This window comes from Amborella trichopoda, chromosome 8 (assembly GCF_054954075.1).
Source record: "Amborella trichopoda isolate Santa Cruz 75 chromosome 8, AtrichopodaSantaCruz75HAP2 v2.0, whole genome shotgun sequence".
Taxonomy (NCBI): Eukaryota; Viridiplantae; Streptophyta; class Magnoliopsida; order Amborellales; family Amborellaceae; genus Amborella; species Amborella trichopoda.
Genome location: NC_142343.1, coordinates 26,423,210 through 26,438,923, shown reverse-complemented (window position 1 = coordinate 26,438,923; position 15,714 = coordinate 26,423,210). Strand labels below are relative to the sequence as shown.

The 15,714-nt window shown below is 44.9% G+C and overlaps 1 long non-coding RNA gene across 1 annotated transcript; it reads left to right on the top strand.

The window, feature by feature from the left end:
- The first annotated feature begins 1,721 nt into the window (after positions 1-1,721).
- On the top strand, positions 1,722-4,529 carry LOC148780982 (uncharacterized). Its single transcript, XR_016060101.1, has 3 exons — positions 1,722-1,812; positions 3,889-3,948; positions 4,373-4,529. It is a non-coding gene; the product is annotated as an uncharacterized LOC148780982 (long non-coding RNA).
- The last annotated feature ends 11,185 nt before the right edge of the window (positions 4,530-15,714 follow it).

The window sequence follows — 15,714 nt, the reverse complement described above, 5'->3', positions numbered from 1 at the left end:
CTTCCTCTTTATCAATTGAGGAATTGAGAGTCCCATAGTATTCCGAGCATAGTTCAAACAACTCTGGGTAAGGACAACCTTCGACCTTCTCCAATACAGGGACCAGGTGAGTCTATTGCTTAGGAGGGATAGGATTGATAACTATGGTCGCCTGATCTATGTATTCTTGTATCAAATCTTTTACTGGCAAACAATATTCCAACCCATGGGTACGCGAACAATGGTATTGGCAGTAAGGAGCTCCTTTTAATAGATTCCTTCTTTTTTATGTCCTCCACCTTTTCACAGGGAGTATAAATCTCATAATGAGGAGCGTCTCATATATGTCTAGTACAATGGCTTTGTCAAAGTCGTAGGACCCTTGATATAGGAAGCTCTCTGCTACCAGTTGGGGTTTGGCTTCATCAATCAAGAAGGAAACCATGGTGGACGTCACAGTCTCGGCCTTTGGTGCTTCTTGCTCGACACACGTGAGCTTTCCATCCTTGATGAGGCCTTTGATGATATCCTTTAAGGGATAACAATCTTTTATTACATGTCCTCCCATCCGATGGTATGGGCAGTAGTCGGTTCGATCCGTTTGACTGACCTGCTTTGGATATCTTGATGAGGGAAGAATAATGGTCCCAACGGCTAAAAGCTTTTCAAAGATCTCGGGAACTTGGTCTTTATCGAAGGAGAACTCTCTATCGATACGTCTGCAGCGTCCACCTCTTCCTCGTCCATGTCTATGGAGAGTCATAACTTCTTGGTGGTGGATAATTCTTTCCTCTTCTTGCTTGGATGACCGTCGAAGTAGTCATAGAGTTTTTGGATTGAGAAGCTTTACCTCTAGCTGTATCTGAGTCCCTGTAAGAAACCCAATTTTCTAAAATTAGACACTCAAGGCAGTAGGGAGGAGGAAACCCACGCCCAGCACTAAGGAAGAACGCTATCGCCCCACGTGAAAAGGGGCCTAGCACCGTCTGTAAAAGAGGCTTAGCGCTGTCTGTGAAAGGAGCCTAGCGCCGGCTGTGAAGAGAGAGAAAGAGCCAGCAACAGCTATGGAGTGATGGGGTGATGTTGTGCATAAACTGTTATCGTCGCGTGTGAATGGAAGTATCGCCGCGAGCGTAAGAGGCAATGTCGCGAGTGCCACACCGTGAGGAGCATCGTCATGTGGAGCATCACCTTGTGGAGCATCGCCGTGTCGACCCTCATCGTGAGGAGCATCGTTGTGTGGAGCATCGCCGTGTGGAGTATCGTCGTGTGGAGCCTCGCCGTGAGGAGCATCGTTGTGTGGAGCATTGCTGTGTGGAGCATCACCGTGTGGAGTAACACTGCCTGAGCTAACGCTGAGCGTGAAGATAAAGGAGTATCGCCGTGTGCGTAAGGGAGTATTATCGCGAGCGTAAGAGACTATCGCCGCGGCGAGTTGATTAGCATGTGGCTGTGTGTGGGAGGTGTATAGTAATCTAGGGAGTTTCTTCTTTCCCATGTTTTCTCTCTCTCCCCTTGTGTGCCAAGTGGCAAAAGCTTGTTGTACCCACAATGATGATGTCCCCCATACTTGCCCTTCTCTCTCTCCTCTTGCATACCACTTGTTAATTGTGTGATGCCACTTGTCCCATGCTGCCACCACTTGTCCATTATATGTTGCCACCTCTCCTCCCCTTCTCTCACTACCCATTTAACCACCCCAGCTTTCATATCTCTCTCTTCCCCACGTTTTCCCCCTTTGAACCATTAGGAATTCCAGCTCCTTTAAGACTTGTGGGAGAAGCTTGGGGAAGTGGCTGTGCGAAGGAGTCGGGATCACCATTGGAGAAAATGGTAAGTAGACCATGCTATTGTGTGTCCATAATATGAATTATGATCCTTATATATGAAAGTATGATATTTAAGTATGAATTTCCATGAATTAAGCATGAATAAAGCATGGATTAGGCTTGAAGTTAGGCATGTATGTTTGTGTTCTATTTTTCCAACAATTAGATCTTCTTGTATGATAAGTTTGGCAATGTTATTAATCTTGTAAGTCCTGATATTCTATGGAATGATGGTTGTGTGAGCCTATTTTAATATAGAAAAGGTTTCATGTTGTTATCTTGCATGGATTTGAGGTTATGGGATAGTCTTTGGAATATGTCATGTTTGTACTATGATTTTTTAGGGAATTTACATGCTTTTTTTATGAGATTTTGACTAAGAAATGAAATCCAATTAGCCTCAAATCATCACCATATAAAATTTATATGAGTCTACTTTAAGTTTGGTGATTATGACTAGTTGAAATTCTTGATAGTTTGGAAGATATGGCTCGTTTTATGCATGTATGTCATTGTTAGCAGACTGTGATAATTTCCAAGAATGTTACTTCTGCTGTACTAAGAGTTTGACTAAGCAATTAAAGCCCAAATGACACAAAAATACCACCATTGGAAATATTTCTGAGTCTATTTTAATGTTCATTTTTACATCATACTCTGATTCTTTATTAATGTAAACTTATACTTCGAAATATGCTAATAGATTACTCTAGACAGTTTTGATAAAAACACAGAACTGATGTCTCTGATGTCAAGTGCAACCAAATAAGGTTCGTTTTATTCCAAACCATTGTCGTTTGAAACATTTTTTAGTAAGCTTGAGATCATAGGTTTAGCACTTTTCGAAATTCTCCCTAATTTGAGAGTTATAAGATTAATTATAACAATATGTCAATGATATATGCCTCTGTCGCCACGGATTTTGACTGACAAAAAGGGGTCCATTTTCTTGCAAACCACTGCCATTTGAACATTCATAAGTAAGCTTAAATTCATAATTTTTTGGAATTTCTTCTTGGTTGTGAGTTATGAAGTAACTTTTAAAGACATATCACTGCCTTCACTACATAGCAGATTTCAGATAAAATGTCTTCATTCTTTTTAAATTTTGAGGGGACAAACAAGGTCTAATTGTTTTCAAACTACCCCGATTTTAAGGATAAGTGTGTCTAGTATAAAATTGGTTTTGGAACCATCTTCAAATTCCAAACGAATCAAAAGTTATGACCTTATGTACAACTAGATGTCACGGCTTGAAATTACAGCTGTAACACTCATTATGTGATATGAACACTATTATTTTGTGATATAGACAACTTTATCCTGTGAATCTGATACTGTTAAAATGTGATGTGTCACTACCAAAATGTGATATTGCTGTTATCGTGATGAGATACTGATATCATCCTAATGATGGTACCGTGCTGCTTATTTGTAATGTGAATGGGTACCTACTATGTGAATGATGGTACCGTGATGCCTATGTGTTATGTGAATGGGTACCTACTGCGTGAATAATGGTACCGTGCTACTTATGTATTATGTGAATGGGTACCTACTGAGTGAATGATGGTACCGTGCTGCTTATGTGTTATGTGAATGGGTACCTACTGTATGAATGATGGTACCATGTTGCTTATGTATTGTGTGAATGGGTACTTACTGTGTGAATGATGGTACCATGCTGCTTATGTGTTATATGAATAGGTACCTACTATGTAAATAATGGTATTGTGTTGCTTATGTGTTATGTGAATGAGTACCTACTATGTGAATGATGGTACCGTGCTGCTTATGTGTTATGTGAATGGGTACCTACTGTGTGAATGATGGTACCATGCTGCTTATGTGTTATGTGAATGGGTACCTGTTGTGTGAATGATGGTACCATGCTGCTTATGTGTTATGTGAATGGGTACCTGCTATGTGAATGATGGTACCATGCTGCTTATGTGTTATGTGAATGGGTACCTACTGTGTGAATGATGGTACCATGCTGCTTATATGTTATGTGAATGGGCACCTACTATGTGAATGGTAGTGCTGGCAGCTAAGATCTTTCCCTAACTCCCCATGATAGGACGGGATTCAGGATGTGAATGCGAATATTTGGGAGTGATGCACCCCTCAGATTAATAAGGTATTATGCAATCGGTCTCCCTTTGGTAGTTGGATATTATGATACTGTGACTGGTATGTGATTACTTGACATGTGAGATTGACCTGAGATATATGATTACCTGAGTTATGTGTTTGGCCTGATGAATAGGGTTAGAGAGTGGGTTGTGTGTGTTGATTTGGTTATGCTCTCTTGTTTGTGTGGATCTGTTGAAATCTGATAGATTGCTTGTGTATATGATATCTTCCATCTTATATTATGCCTGCTTTACCATGAGAAACATCATCCTATAATTGTGACATAATTTTGATGCATGACTCCTGTTTATGAGCATGGCTTATAAACTTGATTTGTGATGTGTGATATTATTCCTTGGCAGGGAAGCATGATACTGTGATCTACTTTTTAGGTTTTTTTGCTCATTCTTTTGCTTCCACCCTTGAAGATTAGCAGTTACAGGTTGAAGACAGGTGGGCGGTGGTTATGTTTGGTGGACTGAAGGCCTGCGCTAGACTAGAAGATCTCCTTGTTTTTGTAGGTGTCAGCTGGTCTTCGGCCGTACTGTGTTGTTTGTGAAGCTTTGAAATTTTGTTAATAGACTTTGGTGCCTTGAATGAATTGTAATATTCTGGATATTGTAGTTATGACTTTGGAGAATGCATATGGATATGAATGGTTTTAATTTATCCAACTTTTGTTGTTATTTCTTGTGGGAGTTTGTGTTTTTTTCTGGTGGTTGCTTTGATTCCACAATTATGATACGTGTTGATGCCACTCCCACTTAAGTGACGTATGCAACCTCTGATCGCAATCCTGCACTCTGTTGCCCTCCAGTTTAGGACAGTAAGGGTCAGGGGGTGGGGTCGTGACAGTCCCTCCTCATGGTTATTGGCTTCAGGTCAAGCCCAAAACCCTCAAAGAGACTTTCTAAGTTAACTACGTTAGTCACCAAGTCATTGAAGTTATGGGATTTGAGGTATGCAAGGGTACTGGAATGTCAGATCTCATGTTTTTAATACACATGAGCACCTCTTGGTTCTCAGGGAGTGGAGTTGCCTACCCTATGCTGATATTTCTCCACCGAGTGATATAGTCTTGCACAGGTTCATGGTCCCTTTGCTTCACATTGAGGAGTCCAACCAAGTGGACCACTCTTTCCATGTTGTGAAACCTTGTTAAGAATGATTCTAACGTTTGCTTCCATGTAAATATCATCCCAGGAGGTAGTCATGAGTACTAAGCAAAACCTGGATCTGATAGTGACTGTACAAATTGTGTCATTAGGAGGTTCTCGTTACTGGCTGAATCCACACATACATACATGAAGTGGGCCACATGTTGATGAGGGGATCCTTGCCCATCAAACTTTGGGAATTTGGGCAACTGATATCCCGAAGGATATGGAACTTCTTTGACGTACACTGGGTATGGATTTCGAAAAGTGTCAAGGGTTTGTAGCCCCGGAATATGGAGTGATCGTAGTTTCTCTGTCAATAAATTTCGCATTGTCTCCTCCGATAAGGTTGTGTTAGCTACAGATTGAAGCTACGTAGGTGCAAGGGCTGATTGGTTCTCCATGGCTGGATTCAAGGATTGTTGTCTTAAAGGGCCGCCGAGATTAGGGGCCTCTCTAGCGGCTCTCAATGCCTCGAGCTCGATTGTCTGTGCTTCGAAATCTGCTTCTTTCTAGGACCAACATTGCCCTAAGGCACTCCATTTCTTCAGTTTCAGGTTGGTCGTTCCCCGTTCTCACCATCAACACGCCTATGATGGGTCTTGTTTAAAAGGTCCAATCGACGTGTTATCCGAGACTGGTGCAGTGAATTTTAGGAAGTTGAAAGGAAAAGACAATGGAGGCACAAGGGGATCCTTCTGTGCCTTGGATACATTGTACGTGACGTGGATAATTTCAAAGGCTAGATGATGCCTTTCCTTCTTTGCAAGAGGTCTAGCAGGTGGGATTGTTTGAACGTATTTTTCATCATCTTGGTCCCTCTTAGGAAGCAAGTCAATAAAGCCTATAAAACAGTGGAAACTCCCAACAATCTCTAAATTATCCCAGAACTGGTCAATATCTTCGTTAACACTTCAAAAGAACACCTACTAAGTTTTATCGCGATCAGACATGTCTAAGGCAGTGAACACAAAAAAACTATTTAAGAGAAATTAGTCTCTAGCACTCTGAAATGGACCCTACAACTATATCTATACTTTTGGTGCATCAAACAACTAAGGGACCACTGCCACTAGATCTGGCATAGTCAAAAACCCCTATGGGTCAAGTTTCGGCTTAATCGGGCACTCCAAGACAAAGTTATGGGTAAAATACCGAAAAGGGGTAAGCCGCACACTATTCCCATGTGGCCTCATTCCATCAAAACACCGTTAAAGGTGGTTGCTTTTACAGTCACGAGCAGTCACTTTCTGAGCCTATAACTCACTCGTTACAGATCAGATCGCTCCCAAATTTGGTGAGTGTATTCGCCTCATCAAGACGATCAATTTGATATATAGTACGCCCTACAGCGACGTTTGAGCAAAGAGGAAAACTAAATGGAAGTCGCTGATCTGTGAAGGAAGTTGCAGAAAATTCAGCAGCAGCATGCCTTGTTCAAGTAGCCAGATCACGATGCTCACATACCCGATCGGCACGAAACCAAATGCATTATGTGCATGAGGTCCGAGGCTATCTCTGGCTCAAACTTCGCGTACGATGAATGGTTGGACTTCACACACGAAGGCACCAAAGCTGCTATAAATTCCAGCCACAAGATTTCAAGATTCCAACCAAAAACTCAAGACGCCGAAATCTTCATGCGGACACGAAATCAAGTTGCGTTCGTTGCAACGTGATTGTGATGGCATGCTCAGTGTGATTCAATAAAGAAATCATGAAAAACCACTAAGGAACGAGTACACAATCGATCCAAAGTTTTCAAGAATCATCCAATATTCAAGTCTCATGATCATAACTCAAAAACATGATTCATGGCTCGAAGTTGGTATCAAAATGATGGTCATGCCGAGCCCTACAAGAAAAAAATAATATTTTGATCAAACAAGCATCAGAACACCCCCGGGTCAGCCATGGAAGACCACACAAGATCTCGGGCAGCAGCAAGGACTGTTCTGAAATTCTACATATTGTTAGGCAGGAGCAAATTAGTCTTTTTGCACCCATTTTTAGAATTTCTTTAAAGTCAATTAAATCGTAATTACCTTCAATTAGGGTTACTTTTGAGCGCTCACCTATGTTTGGGCCCAATTCTTTATAAACAGGCACTGCCTCATTGTAAAAGGACTCTCTCGATTCATTCTTTGATAATTCAATAGAAATTTCCATTCTTGCTTGAGCTTGTGAGTACGTCTTGGAGAGAGAGAGAGAGAGGAGAGAGAATAAAAGGGTCGATACCTTTCGGACAGGTAACTTTCTCTCTCCTCCCCTCTTTCTCTCTCCTCCCCTATTTCTCTCTCCTCCCCCCTTTTTTCCTCCCCCCTCTTTCTTTCTCCTCCCCTTTTTCTCATCTCTCTCTCTCCACCTCATTACAACTGATGCAAGTATAATGTCGGTTGGTTCTCTTCTTCTTTTATCCCTACCTCCGGGTGGGGTTTTCCCTCTCTTCTTCTTCTTTTATCCCCAACGTCAGTTGGTTCTCTTCTTCTTTCATCCCGAGCGTCGGGTTGGGTTTTCCCTCTCTTCTTCTTCTTTCATCCCCAGCACCAGGTGGGGTTTTTCCTCTCTTCTTCTTCTTTCATCCCCAGCGCCGGGTGGGGTTTTCCCTCTCTTCCTCTTCTTTCAACCCAGCACCGGGTGGCTTTTTCTCTCTCCTCTCTTCCCTAACAATCGGCGAACCCCAGCATCGATTGAATTTCTCTCTCCTCTCTTTTCTAACAGTCGACCAATCCTAGCATCAGTTGGATTTCTCTCTCCTCACTTGTCACAATAGGCGAAGCCCAGCACCGGCTCGATATCTCTCCCTTGCTTCACTTCCGTTGCAATCGGTGCAAGCTTAGTGCCGATTGATCCTCTCCCTCTCTTCTCTTCTGACAGTTGGTGAAGTCTAGCTCTGAGTGTCCTTTTTCTCTATTCTCTTTTGAAACAGTCGGCAATGTCCAGCACCGACTGCATCTTGCTTCCTTCCCTCTTTTATCCTCTTGTCCTTTCTCCCCCCACCCCGTTTGTCTGTTCCCTTCTTCTCTTACTTCATCCTTTCCCCCATGACCACCACTCTGCTATCCTTCCGTTCAACTAAGAGAGATTAAGGATAGCCTCTCATGAAAGTCCTGTCGTCTAGCCGTAATGTCGTTGTGTCAGGAGTGCTTGGCCCATTTTATTGCCACGACAGACTGCCCATCGTGCTTAGCTAGACGGTATTGGTAATGACGTTTAGTAGTAATCCGGCTAGCTGGTCTTAGTACCAAGCCCATTTTACTACCACGTCAAACCAAATACTCGCCAGCTTGATCCTCTCGCTCAGTCGAACTCTTCTCCCTCCTGTCTTTCTTCCCTTCTTCTCTTTTTTTTTTTTTTCAATGCACCTACTTGTGTACGCTCACCAAAGAGGAAAAGGGTGAACTCGTCCTACAACATTTGCCATATATGTGTGTAATTGCAGAAAATAAGAAGAATTCGAGCCAAGGGAGGCAATTTTGAATCAATTTCATCACTAGGGGGCTTTCTTCGTAATCTAAGAGGGCGCCCACGCGAGCCAACCTGAGTAATCCCGAACCCACCTTTAAAATTCCTCTCTCACCGATTGATAACACCTGCCCCCATTCTCGAACGAGGTTCCCAAGAGGGCGATCTCAGAAACGTCCTAGGTCTTCCCTTGAAATCGGAGATGCGTGCTGCCCGAGCATCCAGATCCGGAGGGCAAGATCGAGGCACCTAACTAGGTTGGCGTCTCCACTGGGGACTTACTACCCCTTAGTCGGATCGAGGCACCAAACTAAGTCTGCTTTCATTATCTTTCACATTCACTTATGGTTGCTGGGTTCTATAACCCATTTATCCGGATCGGGGATTTTCCTATCCTCGTATTCGAGAGTGTTCTTAGGGAACAAGTTCCTTTGACTTCATTCCCGACCATCCTTTTGAGCAAAGACCCCTTGTCTAGCTCCCTGGTCTTAATCTGGACTAGTGTGAGGAGGGACTTGAAGGTCCCTCACTCCCCATCACTTTGCTTTGGTGGAAACTCCACCAAGGCGCCTTGCATGAGCGGCACTTATGTTGCCCCACACAGCAAGCACCCAGCCACCGGCAAGTCACTTGTCGGTCGTGCTTCTGAGGTACGCCGGAAGGCTGCCCAATCCCTTTCTGTAAAAGGCAAGCTAATTGCCATTGCTTCTATGGGTCACCATAAGGCTACCCCCCACATTCTTACACCATTGATATCTATACCTAAAGGCTCAACACATAGTGGCGGAAACCCCACAGTCTTCACCCTCACACACACCACAAGGCTCGTGGGTCACCCACTCAAGCCACACCTTATGTTACCTCAGGTCCGTATCCAAGATCGAACCTTCCAAGGCCAAGTCTTGCACATGCTACTCATATGCATCTCACTGCTCAGGGCAACACCATTATTGCGTCAAGTCGAGTACACAAGAGACGCCCTCCTCGTCCTCCTACTATGCACACACAAGTGCACCCTGTAAGGGGCAGGCCGACACCTGTTCTCTTACAGACACCTGCTCGTAGTTCTCGGCCTCCTAAGGCCAGATCACCTGTACGAGCCCGGGTAGACCACCAGGTCCCCCAAGATCCTTCTTCAAAGGGCGCACACGTGTCGCCATCTCAGGTGTCCCCTCACCCTCAACTCATGCCTCCTTATGAGTCAACCCTGCTCCTGTCTGCTCCTTCTTAATCAAGTAAGCACCTTCAACCTTGGTACTCAAAGGTTTTCCCCAAGAGTATCATTTAGAACCAGCCCCATCACTTAGGTCGTGTCTTTGGAGCTCATAAGAAAGTTTGGGGCACATACCTCATGGAAGATCGAGTCCTTCATCCTCCTCGACCCAAGTGACTTCAGTTTCTGGCCCTCATCCATTACCACACTTGATGAAGACAACTCTCTCCTGTGCGAGAAGAGCTGACCAGCCGTGACCTAGATCACAGTTTTGACGCAAGGTCCATCAAAACCTCAAGGCTAAATACGATAGAGATCTGCAAATTTTGACTAAGGAAGAGACCAAAGCGATCGAAACAGCCAATTTTGATGACCCTCTTTGCCCGAATCCCTTCTACCTACTTCAGACGATAAAGCCTGAAGAAGAGCTCCATGAGCCCTATGCTGTGGTTACTGTCGTAGAAGAAGACCCAGCCACTCAGCAACCATGACCCCAAGACCGTCGAGAATTGGTCCAAACACGATCCTCGTACAGGAGTCGAGTTCAGTCAGGGCATGCTACCCCCTACTGACTGACCTACCAAGTACGACCCGTCAAGCTCGCAACCCTTTAGCTGTCACTAACGTTGACCTCCCTAGAGAAACAATCAACGTAATGGTCGTAAACAAGCCCAGTGATGCGTAGGAGGATCGTATGAACACGTTTGATGGAAAAGATTGATCGTATTGACGTTGCACACCAGTCAGCTAACCATGAGGTCAATTCCCATCACTCTGATGGTGCACCTCCACGGCAGCCCCCTCCGTCTACGTCACAGGACAATTATGTCCCTCATCCGGTCTCTCAGTTAGATATTGACACTATGTTCATCCATAGCATAAAGAACAGATAAATTCTGGAGATACAGGGTGCGACACCTTATCAAAGACCATAGCCCTCCTATATTGATCAAGTCTTGTTCCCCTCTGACTATAAGAAAGGGAAGTTTCCCTTATTCAATGGAACCACCTCCCTGAACCAACATATTACCTACTTCCAGGCAGCAAGTCGGGAAACAGCGGCCGACGTGAGACTTCTTCTCCGACAGTTCGTTGAGACCCTCGATGGCCTGACATTCTAATGGTATGCCCGACTTCCTCCAAACTCGGTGCTTACATGAGAGGAGATGGAGAAACTATTCTGTCAACGCTTCTATGAGGTCGAGAGAAAGGGTCAAACCATCGAACTTCTCACCTTGACTCAAGAACCTAATGAGCCTATGGATCAGTTCATATCAAGATGGAGAAACTTGGCTTCGCGCCACCCTAATCCTATGCTTGAGAAGGAAGCCGTCCAAACTTACGTGCTGAACATGCGACCTGAAATCGCTCTACATGTGCCTCTAATCCTACCTCCATGTCAGAGTTGATCTCTAAATCAGTTTGCATAGAGAGTTTAGCACTCCATCATGGTGGGACACGACAACCATCTGCAAGTTCTGCAAACAACCGGGGCAATGGTAGCTCTTGAAATAACACACAAGGCAGCCAACAGAAAGGGATAATTAGTGTAGCCTTCATGGTCACTGATCAAAAGAAAGATCCCTCCCAAACTTTGGATCTCTCTAAAGAGGTAAGCACGATGAAGATAACACCCCAAGCTGGCAAGCAGCAACAGCCGTACAGTCGGGTACCTCCACCAGCCAACTATGATCGGAGTGATTATTTCACCAGGCACCAAGGGCTGCTCAGGCCCCTTCCCCCGTTACCAACCTTGCTGGACTTCATCCCGGGCACAATCCTTTTTCCTTCTTCATCCTATCAAGAAGATGTTTCTGTCTCATCTCCCACTTAGCAAACGTCCAATGAGGGTGACGAAGTTAAAAGCACTCCCCAGCGGTCTAAGCAAGGGAAAGACCCAAAAAAACCCCTGCAACTATCCAACTCTAGCGATGACGTAAAAAGCTGTCCAGATCGATCTAATGAGGGGAACGACCTTAAAAGTCCCCCACTCCCTACTCCTCCTCCTCTTACTTCTCATTCTTCCTCATCTATGTCTCTTGCAGGTACAACCTTGATATGTTTAGACTTCGAGTCTCTCAATAGAGAACTTGAGGGATCAAACATAACAAAGATGCAACAAAAATGATTGAGAAAGACCATGGCACATGCAGTAGGATTCCCAACAGTTGCCGATGCCTGGCAGCTAAAGCTAAGGCAGAGCCACCTACCACAAAGAAGCGCAAGAAGTCGAAGCCAAAGAAACCCCAGCCTGACTTTGAACAGAGATTGAGAGAGTCAAGGGGCCAAAGCTTCTATTCTCAGGGAGCCTGCCACATGGTGTAAGTCTCTGGAGCAATGCCCACCACAAGGCAGATAAACCTCAGAATGGGAAAGACGCTGCAGCCTCTACTGCAGAAGTCGGGCACCTTGAAGTTTCTCAATCCACCACTACTCCCTAATCCAAAAACTAGTCTGTCTATCTTGCAGCTCCCTGGGCTCCTTCCTAATCCCAATACTCCAAAAAATTCACCTATTCTCCAATTCCTCAGGACCCCTTTGATCTCATGCATCAGTCTCTTCCAAAACGTCAAACCTCCATCACTCAAACTAAGCCCGCTACGCAATCAAGTCAGCCAGCCAGCCAAAATAAACCTTCTTTACGTAAACATGTTCCTCAACCCAATATACCCATCAAATCAGTGGCAGGACCAGCAACACAAGTCTTTGATCAAGAAAAGGTGAAATATGATGTGACAGGGCATCTACGAAAGCTTTCAGCCCTTCTCAGTGTCTACAATGCCCTCTTGCTCTTGAAGGATTACTGGATGGATTTTGTTCAAGCACTCTCTAACCCAGAAGTATATGAGACCCAAGTAGAACCTATTGAGGTAGACCTGACAATTCTACAAGGATGTATGCCAATCACCTTTTCAGAAGACGATCTACAGCTAGGGGAAAAGTTCTATAATCGCCCTCTCTTTGTTGTTGGCGAATTACGTGCGTGCCCCATCAACCGAATCATGTTAGATGGAGGGTACAGTCAACCTCATTCCGAGAAGGATCCTTACTCGATTGGGGTTTGGGTCCAAAGATCTTACCCCGACCCATGTCACAATTCAGGGGTTCAATCAATCAGGAGAGAAGCCGGCTAATATGATATGCCTTCGTTTTAAGATCGGCGAGTTAAACAACTACACCCAATTTCATGTAATCGACACTGATACCTCGTACAATATTCTCCTCGGTCGGCCATGTCTCCATGATCAAGGGGTGGTTCCATCAACATTACACCAATGTTTCAAATATAGCTGATACGGGAAACAACATATGATCTATGCTGACAAAAGACTGTTCCCTGTGGCCGAAACTCATTATGCATATGCAAAATATTACTTCACAGATTTGGCCTCGCCCTAGGAGCCAAATGATGGGGGTCACAAGTTTACGATCAAGACAACGTCTTCTCCCCATGAAGATCTTGGGAGAACACGGATTGACATGTTCAAAGAGGAAGGAAGGCAGGGCAGAACTTTACCCTTAACCACCCTTCATTCTAACATCCCAACCATCATCCCTCAAGAAATTCCTTCTTCCCTTGAAGAAGAGTCTTCACCCTCTACCCCCAGTTCAGCGCCACCTCGGCCCGAAGATGATCCAGAGGTCACCCTTGAGATTGAGCAAGCCATGAGGACAGAATTTCCGGCTCCAAGGATCACCTATACCCCAGACCATCAGAAAGTCCTGCATATCCCCATTGTGCTCTTAAGAGCTGAAGCAGTGTGACAACCGTTACGAAACGTTTTTCAAAATCCAATTGCTATAATTATAGAGGATGCTCCTCAGACTGGTGACCAGCTGAAAGATTTACTTTTCCCCGACCTCTCAAGAGGAGAGCAGTCCGATAAATAACAACTTTCTTCCCCTCAGAGGCAAGATCGCTTAGAAAACCTAAGAACAGAAGTTCGCAGTCTCCAGAATCAGCTGGAGGTCATGCGTATCGCTTCAAGGCATCTCAAGGAGTACGTGCCAAAGACTAAAAGCTATGATAAGCTTGAAGTAAACACGCCACTAACAGAGGCCGGAGCTCCTCCTGACTGAACTATCTATAGCAACCAGGCTCACCAAATCATGAGGAAAATGGACTATGAGCCCTTGGCCAAGCAGACATTGAAAGGAGAAAAAGCAACGACTCCCTATTTCTAAGCTATCCAAGCCGTGATAGTCCACCATGGGGCTAAACAAGGCCTAGGGTATTAGTCTCTTGGGACAATGAAAGTGTCGAGAGGCATTCAAAAGAATCACATGAAGCGCAGCAAAAGTAAAGAGGGAATGAAACCATGCAGTAAAGTCAATCGCAAAGAGAAGTTCTTTATTCATCAGTCAAAATTTCTACAAATACTGGAAAAATGGGGAATGACATGCTCAAAAACAATTAATCATATTATTTATCTATGTGCTGCATGCTTCAGGAGAAGTCTCGATGCCTTGCCTTCAGTTCTGCTACGGTTTGAGTCGCCTCTGTTATCACCATAGTTTTCAACTCAATTGTGCCATCGAATTCGGACAAATCTGTAATAAAATAGGTCTCCATGGCCTTCCTCTGAGCCATCTCTGTCTCGAGGCCCGTGAATTCTTCTTTCAGTATTCACATTGCCTCACTGACTTCGATCATTCTCTTGAAGCTCCCTTGTGCCTCTCTCTTGAGGTCCTGCTGGCGCCCAGTTATCAAGGCTTTCTTCTCAATACAAGCATCTATCTTCTCGCAACTGTGCAAGATCAAATCTTCCAAGGAGGCTACCCTTCTGGTTTCTTCCTCATGATGCAGCACTCCCAACCACCAGCTCTCTAACTCGTTTAGAGTTGCATCGAAATGGGAAAGCACTTCTAGAATCGTCCCGACTACAGTAGTCACAGCAAACTCCCACAGCGTAGCCAAACCTTCTCTCAGCTCAGTGAAAAGCATCTCCCTCAAGCCCTGAAAGCCTACTCTAAACATGGCTTCAATCATCCTAGAAACAACACCGAAAACAGGTCTAGACAGTGTTGCTGAGGACACCACTATTGAAGACACCTCGGCCCCTGAGGTCAGGCTTGTTGAAGTGATAGCCATCTGAGCCACTCGCTCCTTTGAAACAGGGGCGAAGCCTAAAGCTTCTTGCCCTTCAAGCTCGTAAGCAGTCCCGGCCTCAACCTGCACGGGCTCTCCGACACCAGCCTCACTGTCTCGATCCTTTCTTATGGGGACCTCTACTTCAGCCCCAATAGGCTGGAGGGGAACCTGTTCCCCTTGCTCTTCATCCTCCTGAACTATTACCTCAGCCTCACCAAGTTCAAGAATTGCCTCTTCTCTTTGGCCCTTGCCAGACAACTCATCCCTAGCAATGGCTTCCTCCATTCGGCCTTCTCGTTCAACAGCTAGAACCTCGGCCACAAAGAGCTCAGTCCCCTTAACTTCATGACTCTAGACCAGGGGAACAACAACCTCTTGGTGCTCGGGCACGTCACCAACTTCGAGCTCTTCTCCTTGAGCCATAGCTCCTACCTCAGTCGAGGCACTAAAATCCCCATATATGGAGGCTACATCGACATCAAAACCCCTCTTCGGGGCGAGTACTTCCGGGTTTTCATCCTCGTCAGTCTCCATCCAAGTCACCTCTGACTCAGGAACTACCCCTGGACTCAAAGGCGGCCCCCTAAGATCTAGAGTCACCTCTCGGTCAGAAACAATGTCAGTTAACTCAGAGCGGTTGGAGTCGTCTGCCTCAGTTTCTAAAGAAAAAGAAAACATTTCAGCATGAAAAGAAGATGGTCCAAAGAGCACTGGGGGTGATACTGGAAGAATTCCTAAAAACGAAATCAGAGGAGGAAGGACTACCTCCTTATTCTGACATCATGATAAGCTTGTCGCTCTTGCGTCTCTAAGTATGCCCACTAACTAAAGACGGTGCACTAG